The sequence below is a fragment of the Loxodonta africana genome, chromosome 18, assembly GCF_030014295.1.
Source record: "Loxodonta africana isolate mLoxAfr1 chromosome 18, mLoxAfr1.hap2, whole genome shotgun sequence".
Classification (NCBI taxonomy): domain Eukaryota; kingdom Metazoa; phylum Chordata; class Mammalia; order Proboscidea; family Elephantidae; genus Loxodonta; species Loxodonta africana.
In genome coordinates this window covers 63402936-63419505 of record NC_087359.1, presented here as the reverse complement: position 1 = coordinate 63419505, position 16570 = coordinate 63402936, and the positions used below count along the sequence as shown (strand labels likewise).

General features: G+C 46.2%; 1 protein-coding gene across 1 annotated transcript in view; it reads left to right on the top strand.

Annotated features, from left to right (window-relative positions):
- The window catches only part of RTN4RL1 (reticulon 4 receptor like 1), an 89872-nt gene that overhangs the window by 51916 nt on the left and 21386 nt on the right, over positions 1 to 16570 (top strand). The window lies entirely within an intron of this gene.

The window sequence follows — 16570 nt, the reverse complement described above, 5'->3', positions numbered from 1 at the left end:
TTAATGTGATGCAAAATTGTGAGTGATTATGTAGAGGTGCACTTCTCTAGGGAGAGGGTCTCCTACAGCTTTCATGCAATTCCCTAAGGGGTCCCTGATTTAAAAAATGTTAAGCATCACTCAGCTGTTTGAGAGGTTTAAAAATAGAGAGGCGTGTTAAGCAGCAGAGAGCAGCGTCTATGTGAACTGAATGGGGTGGCGTGGGCCTGGGGGAAGGGAAGCCAGTAGGGAGCCTTTCTGTCCATCTGTTGATTCACTGTCCTTCCATCCATTCATTCAGCTAGCAAGCATTGCCGAGCACTGACTCAGTCAGGCCCCCTGCTAGATGCCCTGGGCCCAGAGACAAAGAACATGGTGTTCTGGCCTCAAGAACACAAAGCCAACGGGGAAGGAAGACGGGTGGTAGCCAATCAATCTCCCAAGATGGTCCCCAAGCTTCCTGCTATTCATGTCCTTGGGAAGGTTAATTTCCACATGGAATCAGGGCCAGGCCTGTGACTGGATTTCACTAGTAGGAAGCCATGGAAGTGATGCTGTGCCAGTTCTGGGTCAGAGCCTTAAAGTCTGGAAGCTTTCACTTTACTGGTTTTGGAAGCCCTAAACCCTGGTGGTGTAGTGGTTAAGAGCTACGGTCAGCAGTTCGAATCCACCAGGCGCTCCTTGGAAACTCTATGGGGCAGTTCTACTCTGTTCTACAGGGTTGCTATGAGTTGGAATAGACTTGACGGCAATAGGTTTTTCTTTTTTTAATCCACCATGTAGGAGTCCCTGGGTGGCTCAAATGGTTAAGCACTCAGCTGTTAACCAAAAGCTTGACAGTTCAAATCTACCCAGAGGAACCTTGGAAGAAAGGGCTAGTAATCTATTTCTGAAAATCAGCCGTTAAAAACCCTGCGGAACTTAATTCTATTCTGACACGCAGTAGGTGGCCAAGAAATGGAGCTGAATCGATGGCAACTAGTTTGGTTTTGGTTTTTGAGCCACCATGTAAAGAGCCTGGCTACCCTGTTAGAGAGATCCTGTGCAGAGACTACATTGAGAGGAGAAACCCTGAATCTACACGGAGAGAGAGAGAAAGAGGCTCAGTTGTCCCAGAGTCTTAGTTGAGCTTCCAGATGACTTCAGTCCCTACCACCATCTGACTGCAACCACATGAGAACCCCAAGTGAGAACAGAAGAACCACCTTGCGGAGCCTATTCAACCCACAGAATCATGAGATCATAAAATGGTTTTGTTTGAAGCTCCTATGTTTGGGGTGGTTTGTTACATAGCAATAGATACCTACATGCAAACTGACAGTGAGGAGGCCATATTGAAGGAACAGTGTTCTGGGTAAGCCCAAAGGGGTAAGAATTGCACCCAGCCTATGCCAAGTCTTGAAGAACAGGTGGGAATTAGCCAAGCAGATGAGGGGAGAAGGGGCACCCCAGGTGGAAGGGGCAGCATGAACAAAGGCCTGGAGATATGAGAAAACATGGCATGTGCAAGGGCCTGCAACAGGCTGGTATGGTGGCCTTGTGGCTGGAGGTGAATGTTGGCTTAGGGCCCAGGGCACTAAACATCCTCCCAAAAGAAAGATGAGAGAATTTTGGAGTGATATCATCAGAGTTGGGTTGAAGAAAAACACTTCAGATTAGAAGGTAGAGTGAGCCAAGAGTGAAGGCAGGAGGTTTCCAAGGTGGAAGCTATAGAACTTGTGAGTTAGACTCAAGAGAAGACTACAGAATCCAGGAGAACGTAAACTCCCAGCTTCTCAGGGTGGTGGTGGTCATGGAGAAGGTGACTTAAGAAAAGGCTTGGAAAAGGGTGATTTTTGTTTTGGGAATACACAGTGGGAAGTGTCTGGAAGATCCCAGTAGGCATGTCCATAAAACCATTGGTGATTGGTATTTGGAGCTAGGAGAGGACAAAGATGAAGATGAATTTGGAGTCATCAGCATATGTGTGGATCATGGTTGCCTTCCAGAGCCTGTGGGGCAAAATAAGATGAGGAAGAGGAACTGCTATGGATTAAATTGTGTCTCCCCTAAATGTGTGTTGGCATTCTAACCCTTTATCAGTAGATATGGTCCTGTTTGGAAATAGGGTGTTTTCTTTGTTATGTTAACGAGCCCATACCAGTGTAGGGTGTGTCCTAAACCTAATGACTCCTGAGTTATAAAAAGAGTTGATGACACACAGAAGCAAAGCAAATGGGGGAAGACAGATGCCATGTGAGGATCACCAAGTCACCTAGGGCTACTGACAAGGAAAAAAGAAGCCAAGATCCTGATTTAGACTTTTAGCCTCCCATAAAATTTTTGTTCTTTAAAGCCACCCACTTATATTTCTGTTACAGCAGCACTAGGTAACTAAGGCAGTGCCTCATTGACAGGGCTGAGAAGGAATGTTCAGAAAAGTTGGAGAAGACCCCGGAGAGAGTTGTGTCAAGGAAACCAGGGGAAGAGATTTCAAGCGAGGCTTTGCCCCAGCCTCTCCCAGCAGTTGCGGCAAGATTGAGACCACAGACCGCCGTTTTGGGTACATGGAGCGTTTATGTATGAGAAACCCAAAAAATTACGTATGAGAAGGAGGTGGAATCCCAGCAGCAGGGTTTGAAGAAAAAGAGGCAGGAGAGGAAGCGGGCACTCTGCAGAGAGACAGAGCTTTCAAGAAGTTTGCCTGGCAAAGGGGAGGAGAGGCAGTAGCTGCAGGGTTAATGTCGGTTAGGCAGGGTTTTGTTGTTCAGTGGGAGAGACTTGAGGGAGTCTAAAGGAGGAGAGAGAGCAGTTGATCGCGGGGGCAGGGAACTGGGGATGCAGAGGGAGGGGGCATACTAGACGGGAAGGCAGCTGTCAGCAGCCAGGGCCTCAGGTGGAAACCAGGCTGCAGGTGGAGTTTTGTTGGCCCACACAGTGTTCTGTTTTTGTTTTTTGTTGAAGTTGTTGCCAACCAGTTGCATATAAAAATCCAGATTCCCAGCCTCCAGCAAAGTCGAAAGATCTGATAATCCAGGGCCCCCCACCTTCCAGCAGGGCAGTAGTGGTGGGAGCCTGGGGGCCCCTCTGGATGAGCCTGGCTTCCAGCTTGCCACCAGCCCCATCCTACCTGTTTTTGTTGTTTCCTGCTTGGCCCCTTTAGGCGTTGGAACTGAAACCTTGAGCTGAGGAGTGGTGAGAAAGAGGGACCAGAGCCAGCGAGCTGAAGGCCTGGGGCCTCTAGCTCAGAGAAGCTGTGTGAGGATGCTGAGAAAGTGAGGGGTCAGGTCAGAAGGTGAAGGGTAGGGATTTAAGGAGAAGAGGAGAAGGTCTGGCACGGCAACTAAGGGGAATGGGAGAGGCAGCTGTGAAGGCTACATAGAACAATGCTGGGGTAGGAGCAGTGTTAGGTCCCTGGAGGGTACAAAAGTTTTACACTCATCTACACATAGAAAGATTGGCAGTTCAAACCCACCCAGCAGCACCACGGAAGAAAGGCCTGGCAATCTGCTTCTGTAAAGATTCCAGCCAGGGAAACCCTATGGGACACAGTGTTACTCTGTAACACACGGGGTTGCCATGATTCAGAATCGACTTGATGGCAATCGGTTTTGGTTTGGCTTAGTGGCAGTGCCGGGACCAGCTATGGGACCAGGGACCTGCAGTGGATCCAGTTCAATCACTCGGTGACCCTAAGCAGCAAGGAGAGGGGTAGAGCAGGAGGCTGGAGGGAGGGGATGAGGGGTGGACCCAGCTCTGTCCTCCAGGAACTTCCACACCCAACATAAGGGTCTTTTGGCTCTGTTAGTGGGCATGGGCAGTCCCTGGGACTCGGGGCCTCACCAATAAGGCCCCAGGAGACACAGCCTGGCTTTCCCCCATCTCAAGGACTTTCCCAGGCTGGGAACACACAGAGAAGCCCCACTTACCACAGGGAAGGAATCAAGTCCAGGGGAGGCCCTGCACTAAATGTGCCTTAAATTTCCAATCAGAACCCTCTCCCGTCCCTGTGGCAGACCCTCAGGAAACAGACCCCCAACCCCTCATCAACCATATTTCCTTTGAAGCATCTTCTGTCTGCCCCTTTGTGGCCTCATGTCTCCATCTATCAGTGACCAGGCCCCAGATGACAGGGCTTACTCTTGACAGGAGAGGAGGTCTCACCTGGGGTCTCCCCAGGTAACAGCTCTCAACACGCACTTCAAGATGAAAAACATCCCCATTTGCACCCTCTGAGGGAATATTCTCTTCTCTGTCTTACTGGGAATCATGTGTGGCTTGGACACATGTCACTGTATCACGTAGAGCTGGAATGTAATTAGGCGATGTTGGGCAAAGTTCCGTCTGTCTCCTGGGAATACTGGAATAATGAGCCATCACAGAGGACTGAGGAGGTTGGTGGGGGGCTGCTGACCTGAGCCGAAAGCTCTGATCATTCATTAGCTCTGGACATACTCATGATTTGTTCCTCATCACGGCTGTGTGAGCAAGCTGGCCCCTATCCTTGAGCAGGAAGGGAGAGCGTTAGCAGAGAGCCTAAAAGGGTGTTCTGGACTTTGAAGCAGGAAAAGCGAGCAAATCATCCCTTTCCCAGGGGGTGGGGAGAGGCAGATGCCACAGTTCTCCATGGTAGGTATGTGGCCATATGGTAAATAGAGCCCAGAAGAAGATGGAAAATTATCAGAAATGGGGCCAGCCTTTCCTGAAGAGTGGGGACAGGTCTGTGAAGGACAGGGCTAAGGACTTGGCTATGGGTGCGAGGGCCGGCCTAGGAGGCTTGGGGGTTGGGGGCCGAGAGTGGCCCGGGGTTTTCACCACAGCAAATTGGAGGTCAACTCCCTGTGCTGACTCTCTTCTGTACAATCTGTGGATCGCCTACACACACTCTGAAATGCTCCCAACCCTCCCAAATCCTCCACTGTAAACTGCGCTGGGTATCATCCATTCCTTTAAAGGGCTCCTGGGATGTATCAAAAAAGAGGCAACAGAGAAATCAGTTGTGACCCACCCTCCTCCATCGCTTCCTGGCCTCTTCCAACATGGAGGCTTGTTCCAACACGGCGCCACCCATGGCTCTCAGCTGCAGGGAGGACGTTACCTGGAACCTCCGATCGGCTTCTTCATTCCCACGCTGGGCATGGTTTTACCAATGGCTCGGACCCTTCTCCTGGGAGAAACGCATCTGTTCTTGGCACAAGAGCCCACACTCCCTATAGGCATCTTCCTTTTTTTCTTCCTCTCTCAACACTCTCCTTTCTTCTACCTTTATTTCTTCTTCCTCATTTATCTTTTTCCCTCTCCCCTTTCCCTTCTCCTCAGGTCAGTGGCATTCCTAGATGGGAATCTGCTACCCCGACTTTCCTGGAGAGCTCATTACCTGAGCTGCCTCATTAGAGCTCTCAAATCCCTGCTTCACCCCGATCACTGCCTCTCCTCCCGCAGGTGACAGGGCGTTGTCTGTGGGCCTGCCGCCCTCCTAAGAGAGTGTGAGCCACTCAGGCAGCCACTGGGCCTGTCCTGCCCAGGGCTGTCACCCCTGCGTGGAGCTGCACCTGGTTTAGGGGGGCGTAAGGAGTGACTGGCAGTGAAGCCCCGCCCCTGCATCCCGTTTCAGGCCATGCCCCCTCTTGGGGAGCTTCTCCCTGGCTTTTCAGGCCATGCCCTTCTAGGGGAGGAGGAGCTGCCTGCTTCCCTGTTGTGCTCATTTCCGGTGCAGTGGTTAAGCACAGGGCTGCTAACTGAAAGGAGCAGGGATTCCAAACCACAAGCGTTCTGTGGGAGAAAGATGTGGCAGTCTATTTCCATAAATATTTACAGCCTTGGAAATGCTATGGGGCAATGGGTAGTTCTACCCAGTCCTATAGGGTCGTATAGGGTTGCTATGAGTTGGAATTAACTCCAGGGCAATGGTTTTGTTTGAGTGGATGTTGGTTCCTCTAAGGAACGCCACTCTTTGAAGACCCCATTCTGGCTCTCTTCCTACTACTCCCTTCCGGGGCAAGGAGCCACTCACTCAAGACCAGCTTTGTTCAACAGACATATAATGCCAACCACATGTAATTTGAAATGTTCCAGTAGCCACATTTTAAAAAAGAAGGGACTGATGAAATTAGTTTTAAAATATTTTTATTTAACTCAGTACACTGAAATTATTTCAACATGTAATCAATATAAAAATTATTTATGAGATATTTTGCATTCTGGTTTTTGAAATCTTACAGCACTTCTCAGTTTGGACTAGTGACATTTCCAGTGCTCAATAGCCACGTGTGGGTAGTGGCTACTGTACTGGACAGCACAGCCCTAGACCATGATCTGGGTACTTGCCACCCCAGAATTCCCTGGTGTAATGGCCATAGCCTGCTTCCAGAGTGTCTTGCCCATTAGAACTCCTCCAGACAGCTTGAGGGGTGGCAATGGTTAGAGTCAGGGTTGCCTTGGAGGATGGGGCGAAATCCCAATGGCTTTGTTTTCCTTCCTAGGTCAAAATCCATGCTGATCTGAGAGGGGTGGGAATGGGAGCTATGGGAAGTGGAGGCGGAAAAGAGGGTGGACATAGCCCAGGGGCAGCAGGGTCTCCCGTCCCGCCCCCGGAGGTGGTGGGAGGCTTGGTCCCAGCAGAGGCAGCTTGGACGGGCCAGGCTGACAGAGGGGAGGGCGGTGGAGGCACTGCAGTCCACAGACAGGTTAATGGCTGCTGCCTTACACACAATTGAATTTGCCCTCCTGAGCCTCCCGGCCTTGGGGAAGGGCCTCTCATTGTGGGAGCTCAGCTGGACTCCCAAAGCCACAGGGCCTGGATCAGTGGGTCCTGATTCAATCAGGAGAAATGAAGGACACAAGACTCAGACAGCCCAGTGCCCAGAGGGAACAGTGGTTCAGCCAGAAAGATAAGGCTGGGGAGGGCCAGTGTGGGGGGGCCCAGGTCCATCCTAGCTCTGCTGCCCTCTGAGCAGCTCAAGGGGCTGTGATCCTCCCCAGACTCTCAAAATACACTTGACAATTGTCTGTAATAGACATTATCACCAGGGCCCCACCTTCTCATCTCTCGTCTCTCTTGCATGATGACTTCAAATCATAACACTGGAACCAGTCTGTGCCTGTTGGCTGTCCAGGCCTGGGAAAGTGGAGGAAGAAACAAAACAAATAAAACACTCTGTCTTCGATTTCCTCTAAGTATCTTAGAGGTTGTATCAAACCCAACCCCTGGACGTATACTGACTGTGTCTCCTCTCTGGGAGGCTAGTGAAACAATAGCAAATTGCAAACAAGACAAGACATCATATGACTCCGAACTAGGCATGCTCTCTCATGCTTCCAGGCCTTCTACCAGGCAGCTCCTTCTACGCAGAATGCCCTCCTGTCACCCTCCTGAATGGCAACTGAGCATCTGCTTATCTTTCAAGGCTTGCCTTTTCTCTGGAACCTTTCCTGATGACTCGTTCACTCCCCAGCACCATTGCTTTCCTCCTCATCTGTGTTACTATAACACTGTAGATGGCTCCATCATGGCACTTGATCATGTATATGCTCATTTAATCCACAGATAGTGGTTGAGTGCCTCCTAGGTGCTGGACACTGCGCTGGGGGCTGGGGGTACTGCAGAGAACAGCAGACACAGGAAAGGCTATAAACACGTAAACATGTAATTACACAAGATAACCTTAGAGAGTGGTAAGTGCTAAAAGGGAAATAAAGCAGGGTGCTTATGTAATGAAGAGTGAGTAGGGTGGGGGCACCTACTTTAGGTAGGGAGGTGGTACTTGAGCTGAAGCCTGAATGCTAAGAAGGAGATGGTCCTGCAAAAGCTTGAGAGCAGAGTGCCCTGTATAGAACATGTAAGTCCTAAGACTCCTAGGCAAACATATTGTAGGATTCCATTTACATGAAACGTCCAGGATAGGCAAATCCATAGAGACAGAAAGCAGATTCGTGGTTGCCAGGGATTGGGGTGAGTAGGAAATGAGGAGCGACTACTAATGGGTATAGTGTTTCCCTTTGGGGCGATGAAAGAATTCTGGAACTAGATAGTGGTGAGGGTGGTACAACATTGTGAATGTGTTAAATGCCACTCACTTGTACACTTTAAAATGGTAAATTTTATGTTATGTGTATTTTATCACAACTGAAAGAAAAAAAAACTCCAAGGCAAGTATGAGCATCCTGTGGTCTAGGAACAGAAGGGCCAGTGTGGTCAGTGAAGGGGAAAGTGGTGCAGGATGCTATGACGATGCTGGAGAAGAAGTCGGAGGCTGATTCTGAAGACTTTGTGGGCTGGTAAGGAGTTTGCATTTTATTCTGGGTGCAGTGGGAAGCTGCTAGAAGATTTTAAGCAGGAACATAGCATGACAGCACTTACTGTTTTTGGAGATCCTTCTGTGATGTGGGGCATGGTTTGTGATGGGACTGAAATAAAACCAGGGAAACTAGTAAGGAGGCCGTTGCAGTGGTCCAGGGAGAGAGAATGAAGGGAAGGGGGGAAATGGAGGATGACACTTATATTTTTAGCTTGAGCAGCCAAAAGGACGGCGTTGTCATTTACTGAGATGGGGAAGCTGGTGTGAGGAACAAATTGAGGACATGTTGAGCCTGTGCTGCTTATTAGACACCCGCATGGGGCAGTTGAGATGGGCTGTTGGATGCACTGGTCTGGAGATCAGGACCAAGACACGTATCTGGTCTGCATCCCAGTGTATATATTTAAACTTGGGTCTGGTTGTGCCTGCCTGGGGATAGGTGTGACTGCAGAAGAGAGAAGATCCAAGGGCTGAATCCTGGAGGATTAGGATATTTAGAGATCAGGTAGAGAAGGGAGGTGGTACTTGAGCTGACGCCTCAAGCACAGGAGACAAAGCAGTAGCAGCCAGGCGGCAGGAGACAAGCAAGAGAGCTATGTCTCTAAAGGGAAGAGAAGAAAGTGTTTCTAGAAGGGAGAGTCAGCTGTGTCCATGGTGCTAAGAAGGTGTCATGATTAAATTGTGTCCCCCAAACAGATATGGTGAAGTCCTAATTCCTGTACATGTGAGAGCGACCTTATTTGAAAATAGAGTCTTTGAAGAGTCTATCAGTTGACATGAGGTCATACTGGAGTAGGATGAGTCCAATCCTATAATGAGTGATGTCCTTGTAAAAGAGGAGAAGAAACACAGGGGGAAGATGACCATGTGAAGACAATGGCAGAGACTGATGGTCAGCGATTACCAGAAGCTTGGAGAGAGGCATGAAACAGATTCTCCCTCAGTGCCCTCAGGAGGGATCCTGATTTTGGACTCCTGGCCTCCAGCACTGTAAGACAATAAATTTCTGTTCTTATAAGCCACCCAGTTTATGGTACTTTGTTATGGCAGTCCCGGGAAATGAATACAGAGTGTGCGTAGATGAGAACAAAGATATTCTTATCCACTTTAGCAAGATATTTGTATGTCTTCCTCTTGGTGAATCTGAGCCTCATTGGGGTCAAGTCGATTCTGACTCATAGTCATAGCGACCCTATAGGACAGAGTAGAACTGCCCCACAGGGTTTCCAAGAAGCGGCTGGTGGATTCGAACTAACGACCTTGTGATTAGCAGCCGAGCTCTTAACTCATTGTGCCACCAGGGTTCCTGTTAAAGGTTTGTGGACTTGAAATGATTACGCACTGTATGCATAACTGGTCAGAGCATAGGAGCTTGAGCTAGAACTCTGGTATCAAGGCCAGGAAAAGTGGCTGGGGTGCCTGGACCACGCAGAAAATAAAAGGAGCCAGTGTCAGGAGGAAGCTGGGGGAGCCTAGAGGAGCCAGGATTCCAGCTCACTCACCAGCATGTTTTGAGAGGGCTTTACCCTCTGCTGCTTTTCCCTTTTACCTCTCAGGAGGTGATTCACATTTCAATACATTCCAGCTGAAAAGGGATCAGGTTTTGAGCAGGTGGTAAGTCAGTACATGGAAATTTGATATATTTTGACTAATGCAGTTTGAAATTTGAAAACTGCAGACAATTTTATTCAAGATCCGTTTTTATACCAACTCATTATTGGGGGAAAAAGGGGAGATTTCAGGTTTCCAGGGGAGGACGTGCGAATCCAGGCCTGTCACCACCAAGCCCTGCTAGGCAGGCTTGACCTGGCTAGCTGGCCTGTCCCGCTGCCCACCTCAGCTGCCTTGCCCTCCTCCCAGAAACTCTTTCTTTAGCAACCTCTTTCAAGTATCCCCCTGGGGTTACTAGTCCAATTTAATCTGACCTTTGGCCCCACCTCTGTCGCGCCAACTCCAGAAAATCCCTAGGGCTGGCACTTAAGGCAAGTTTTGTGATACAGACAACGGTATTACACAGAATTTCCACTTCCTTCCCCATCTGCCTTGTTCATTTCCCCAGCCTCATGAGTCTGAGCCACAAGGAGAGGAAGTAAATAATGAAGACAGGGAAGGATTGGAGTTATTGGCAAGGGAACAAGGACATGGCTCCTGGGGGGAAGGGGGAAGCCTGTTGACTGCTGGAGGAGGGAGATGCTCGGAGAAATTATTGGATGTCTGATCAGCCTTGATTTGAATCCTGTTTCTCCTACCTTGAGCAAATCATTTTGTTGAACCTTATTTTTCTCAGCTGTAAAATGGGGATGTTAATGCCTTCATCATGATATTTGGGGAAGATTCGAGAGTTTATGTGGAAGCCCTTAGTACAGGTAGGTCTGGCACAAAAGAGTTGCTTAATACATGTCAGCTGTCTTTGGTTCTCCACCATCTCCCACTCATACAAGGCACAAAGATCTTGTCTTTTTTGTGTGTGTGTTGTGTGTGTTTTAGGTGAAAGTTTACAGTGCAAATTAGTTTCTCATTCAAAAATTTATACACAAATTGTTTTGTGACGTTGGTTGCAATCGCTGCAATGTGTCAGCTCTCTCCCTCTTTCCCTTTGCACCCTGGGTTCTCTGTGTCTATTCCTTCAGCTTCCTGCCTGTTCCTGCCTTCCTGTCTTTGCTTTGGGGCAGGAGTTGCCCATTAGGTCTCCTATACTTGATTGAACTAAGGAGCATGTTTCTCACATGTGTTATTGTTTGTTTTATAGGCCTATCTAATCTTTGGCTGAAAGGTGGACTTCTGGGGTGGCTTCAGTTCTGAGTTAGCATAGTGTCCCGGGGCCATAGTCTTGGGGGGTCCCTCCAGTCTCTGTCAGGCCAGTAAGTGTGGTCTTTTTTTGTGAATTGAATTTTATTTTACATTTTTCTTTGTCTGGAACCCTCTATTGTGATCAGCGCTGGAGTGGTTGGTGGTGGTCAGTGGAGTGGTCGGTAGTAGCTAGTTGTGTTGGACTCAGTCTGGTGAAGGCTGTGGTAGTTGTGGTCTGTTAGTCCTTTGGACTAATCTTTCCCTTGTGTCTTTGGTTTTCTTCATCCTCCATTGTTCCAGGTGGGGCAGGACCAGTAGATGTATCTTTTTTTTTTTTTTAGACTAACCGTTATATCTTTTTTTTAAATTATTGTACTTTAGATGAAGGTTTACAGAACAAACTAGCCTTCTCGATTAAACGATTAGTAGACATATTGTTTTGTAACGTTGGTTACCAACCCCCGACATGTCAGCACTCTCCCTTCTCAACCTTGGATTTCCTATTACTAGCTTTCCTGTCCCTTCCTGCCTTCTAGTCCTTGCCCCTTGGCTGCTATGCCCCGTTAGCCTTGCTTTGTTTTATGGGCCTGTCTGATCTTTGGCTGAAGGGCGAACCTCAGGAATGATTTCATAACTGAGCTAAGGGGTGTCCGGGGCTATACTATCAGGGTTTCTCCAGTCTCTGTCAGGCCAGTAAGTCTGGTCTTTTTTTGTGAGTTAGAATTTTGTTCTACATTTTTCTCCAGCTGTGTCTGGGGCCCGCCATTGTGATCCCTGTCAGAGAAGTCAGTGGTGGTAGCCAGGCACCATCTAGCTGTGCTGGACTCAGTCTGGTACAGGCTGTGGTAGCTGAGGTCCATTACATTAGTCCTTTGGACTAATCTTTGCCTTATATCTTTGGTTTTCATCATTCTCCCTTGCTCCCTACTGGGTGGAACCAGTAGAGGTATTTTAGATGGCTACTTACAAGCTTTTAAGACTCCAGATGCTACTCACCAAAGTAGGATGTAGAACATTTTCTTTATGAACTACGTTATGCAGATTGACCTCAGAGTCCCCCGAGACCATGGACCCCAGCCCTTAGCCCCAGTAACTCGATCCCTCAAGGTGTTTGGATGTGTCTAGAAAGCTTCTATGGGTTTGCCTTGGTCAAGTTGTGCTGATTTTCCCTGTATTGTGTGTTGTCTTTCCTTTCACCAAAGTTAACACTCGTCTACCAGTGATTTCCCTCCCGTCATCCCCCGCTTCTCTCATAACCATCAAAGATTGTTTTTTTTCCTGTGTGTGAATCTTTTCTTGAGTTTTTGTAATAGTGATCTCATGCAATATTTGTCCTTTTGTGATTGACTTTTTTCACTCAGCATAATGCCCTCCAGATTCATCCATGTTGTGAAATGTTTTGTGGATTCATCGTTGCTTTTTTTATCGTTCGGTACTATTCCATTGTGTGTATGTACCATAATTTGTTTATCCATTTATCTGTTGATGATTACTTAGGTTGTTTCCATCTTTTTGCCTTTGTGAATAATGCCGTAATGAACATGGGTGTGTATATGTCTAGTTGTGTGACAGCTTTTATTTCTCTAGGATATATTCCTAGGAGTGGGATTGCTGGATCTATGGTATTTCTATTTCTAGCTTTTTAAGGAGGCACCATGTATTTTTCATAGTGGTTATACCATTTTACATTTCTAGCAGCAGTGCATAAGGGTTCCAATATCCCCACAACCTCTCCAACATTTGTTATTTTCTGGTTCTTGTTTTATTAATGCCAGTAATGTCGGGGTGAGATGGTATCTCTTTGTAGTTTTGATTTGCATTTCTCTAATGTCTTCATATGTCTGTTAGTTGCCTGAATGTCTTCTTTGGTGAAGTGCTTGTTCAAATCCTTTGCTCATTTTTTAATTGGATTATTTGTCTTTTTGTTATTGAGGTGTTGAAGTATTCTATAGATTTTAGAGATTAGACCCTTGTCGGATATGTTGTAGCCAAAATTTTTTTCCCTTCTGTAGGCTCTCTTTTTACTCTTTTGGTGAAGTCTTTTGATGAGCATAAGTGTTTAATTTTCAGGAGCTCCCAGTTACCTAGTTCATCTTCTGGTGTTTGTGCATTGCTATAATTTGTACTGAATTTATGCCATGTATTAGGGCCCCTAGCATTGTCCCTAATTTTTCTCCCATAATCTTTATCATTTTAGGTTTTATATTTAGGTGTTTGATCCATTTTGAGTTAGTTTTGTGTGTGGTGTGAGATATGGGTCTTGTTTCATTTTTTTACTGATAGACATCTAGTTTTTCCAGCACCATTTGTTAAAAAGACTGTCTTTTCCCCATTTAATGGACTTTGGTCCTTTGTCAAAGATCAGCTGACCATACATGGATGGATTTACACCTGGGTTCTCAATTTTGTTCCATTGGTCTATGTGTCTGTCATTGTTCCATCTTGTCTCTTTTAAAGAGCTCCGAATCTACTTGGAAAGGCAAACAGGGAAAAGGATTGAATCCCTGAAAGCCCCTAAGGTTGCCAATTTTCTGGGTGAACAATTTAAGGCTTTATGGGCTAAACTTTCTGGAAGGTGACTTGTCAACATTCATGAAGAAGACTTTGACTCAATGAATCAGACCTAAGGAAAGGATTAGAAATTTGGACAAAGTTTTATGCACAAAGATGTTCGTCATAACATTCTTTAATTTTAATTTAACTGACTTTTAAAAGAATCAGTTGGTACCTTCACGTGGTAATAAGTCAGAAGTTCATGATAGGTGTACAGTGAATTTCTCCTTGTCCCAGCCCCTGAGCTCTTCAGTAGCCCACTGTAAAAACGGCTTGGGGGCCACATCTGACCTCCTCTAACTTCACCAGGAGGAAGGAGAATCAAGATCAACAGCCCAAGGCTGATTCATGTGAGGCGGAGGTCAGACATGCCTCCTCTCTCCACCATCTTTACCAAATTCCTACACTAGCCGTCCCTCCCAAGTCACTCTCTTCTTCTCTGCTGAGTTCAATAATTCATTGCAATGGGCACATGGAACTCATAGATCATACTCACAGTTATGAGGTTTATTAAGGAAGCAACAGTTACAATTCATGTTCAGGAACGCTCAGGATACAGTTCTTCTATCAGGACATCCTCTTCTCAACCATGACAGCAGGCATGCCTTTCTTTCGCCCTTTGGCCTCTGTCCTGCTGAGCAAGTATCAAAAAAGCCAAAACCAAACCCATTGCTGTTGAGTCAATTCCAACTCATAGTGCCCCTATAATATAAGACAGAGTAGAACTGCCCCATAGGGTTTCCAAGGAGCACCTGGTGGATTCGAAGTCCTGACCTTTAGGTTGGCAGCCATAGCTGTTAACCACTATGCCACCAGGGTTTCCCAAGTAAACATTACAAAGCTCTTTTAGCTCTGCTGATAAGTGCCCTGAGGCACGCCGCCACTCTGCCTATAAGCCTCAGTCTGAAGGAGCTCAGCTTTAGCTCTGTGAGTCAGCAAACCGAGCTCCACCAAGTGCCCGGAGGCACCCTACTCCACCACCAAGGCTCCTGCTCGAAAGCGCTGAGCTTTCTCTCTCTGTGGGCCAGGAAGCCCATTGCGCCATCTCCTGCCAGCCTCCTGCCTCTGCTGCAGCTGTTTCTCTTCTGCCACTTCTCGCCATCTTCAGCGTTACAGCTCTCTTTCTCTCTGTCTGTTTCCTGGTTCCAGGAGCGTCTCAGCACATGGATCCTAGGTCCAAAGGACTCGCTCCACTCCCAGCTCTTCTTTCTTTGTGGTGGTGAAACTCTGTCCTCCCACCTCTGGGATCACTCATTTTAAGCCTAGCAGGATGGCAAAACTGACAAATCCCTTTTTTAGGGTTCCATATACCTTATTTGCATAGTCCCACTCAACCATGTGTGAATCACAAAGATTATGGCTAAAAGGGCCATATTAAGTAATTCACTGCACTGCACCCTCCCAGGAGGGAACTAATATTAACAGTTTCTTTTTATTAGGACAATTGAGCTTATTGTTTATTCGGATAGTATATCAGACTTTTAAAAATAGCTTTATTAAGATATAATTTACATGCTATATAATTCGCCCATTTAAAGAGTACAATTCAATGGTTTTTGATATATGTATAGACATGTGCAATCATCATTATAGTCAATTATAGAACATCTTCATCATTTCTAAAAGAAAACTCATACCCTTTAGCAATTACCTCTCACCCCATGCACGTCTCCCCAGTCCTAAGCAACCACTAATCCACTTTCTGTCTCTATAGATTTCCCTATTGTGGACACATGAGTAAAATCATATAGCATGTGGTCTCTTGTTACTGACTTCTTTCACTCAGCATCACGTTTTCAAGGTTCATCTATGTCGTAGCATGTATTAGAACATCATTCCTTTCTATGGCCAAATAATATTTCATTGTATGAATGTACCACATTTGTTTATCCATTTGTCCACTGATGAACATTTGGGTTATTTCCGCTATTTTGCTATTATGGATAATGCTGCAATAAACATTCATGTGTAAGTTTCTGTGTGGACATTTATTTTCATTTCTCTTGGGTATATATCTAGGAGTGGAATTGCTGGATCATATGGTAACTCTATGATTAATTGTTGGAGACTGCCAGACTTTTTTCTAGAGTGGCTGCACCATTTAACATTCCCACTAGCGGTGTCTGAGGCTTCTGATTTCTCCTCATTCTCGCCAACACTTGTTACGACTTTTTTTTTTAGTTGCTGATAATCACATTTTAATAATTTCAGTATAATAAGCTTTGCAAAGATACTCAAAGTAAAAAAATGGCTCTTTTCTGGGAATTTATAAATACCCATTCTGGTACAGATCTGAATTTGGGCCATTTATGATAAAAAGTCAGGAAAGATTTCACAGATTTTATCAAAATCTGAGATCCAGCTTACCTCTGGCTGTCTTTGTATATATGAGCACGCTGTTTTAGACATGTAAGAGAATGAAATAAGAAAGGCAGAACTTCTGCTCGAGGGAAAAAAGTTGGCCCAGCTTGGCAAACACATATGTTATCTGACTTCGTGATTCTAGCTATCCTAGTGGGCGTGAGGTGGTATCTCACTGTGATTTGTTGGATTTCTTTTTTTTTTTATCGTGGTAGATATATATGTAACAAAACATTTGCCATTTCAACATTTCTTACATGTACAATCCAGTTACATTAATCATGTCCATCTTATTCAACCACCATCATTATCTATTTTCAAACTTTTCTCACACCCTTAACAGAAGTCTACTAAGCAATGAGCTCCCCTTTCCCTCTCCCTCTCGCCTGCTCCTGGTAACCACTAATAAACTTAGATCTCCATACACTTGCCTGGTCTAGACCTTTCATTTAAGTAGGTTCATACAATGTTTGTACTTTGGTGACTGACTTACTCAGCACGATGTTTTCAAGGTTCATCCATGTTTTAGCATGTACCAGGACTTCATTTCTCTTTATGGCTGAGTAATATTTCATTGTAGATATATGTACCACATTTTGTTGATCCATTCA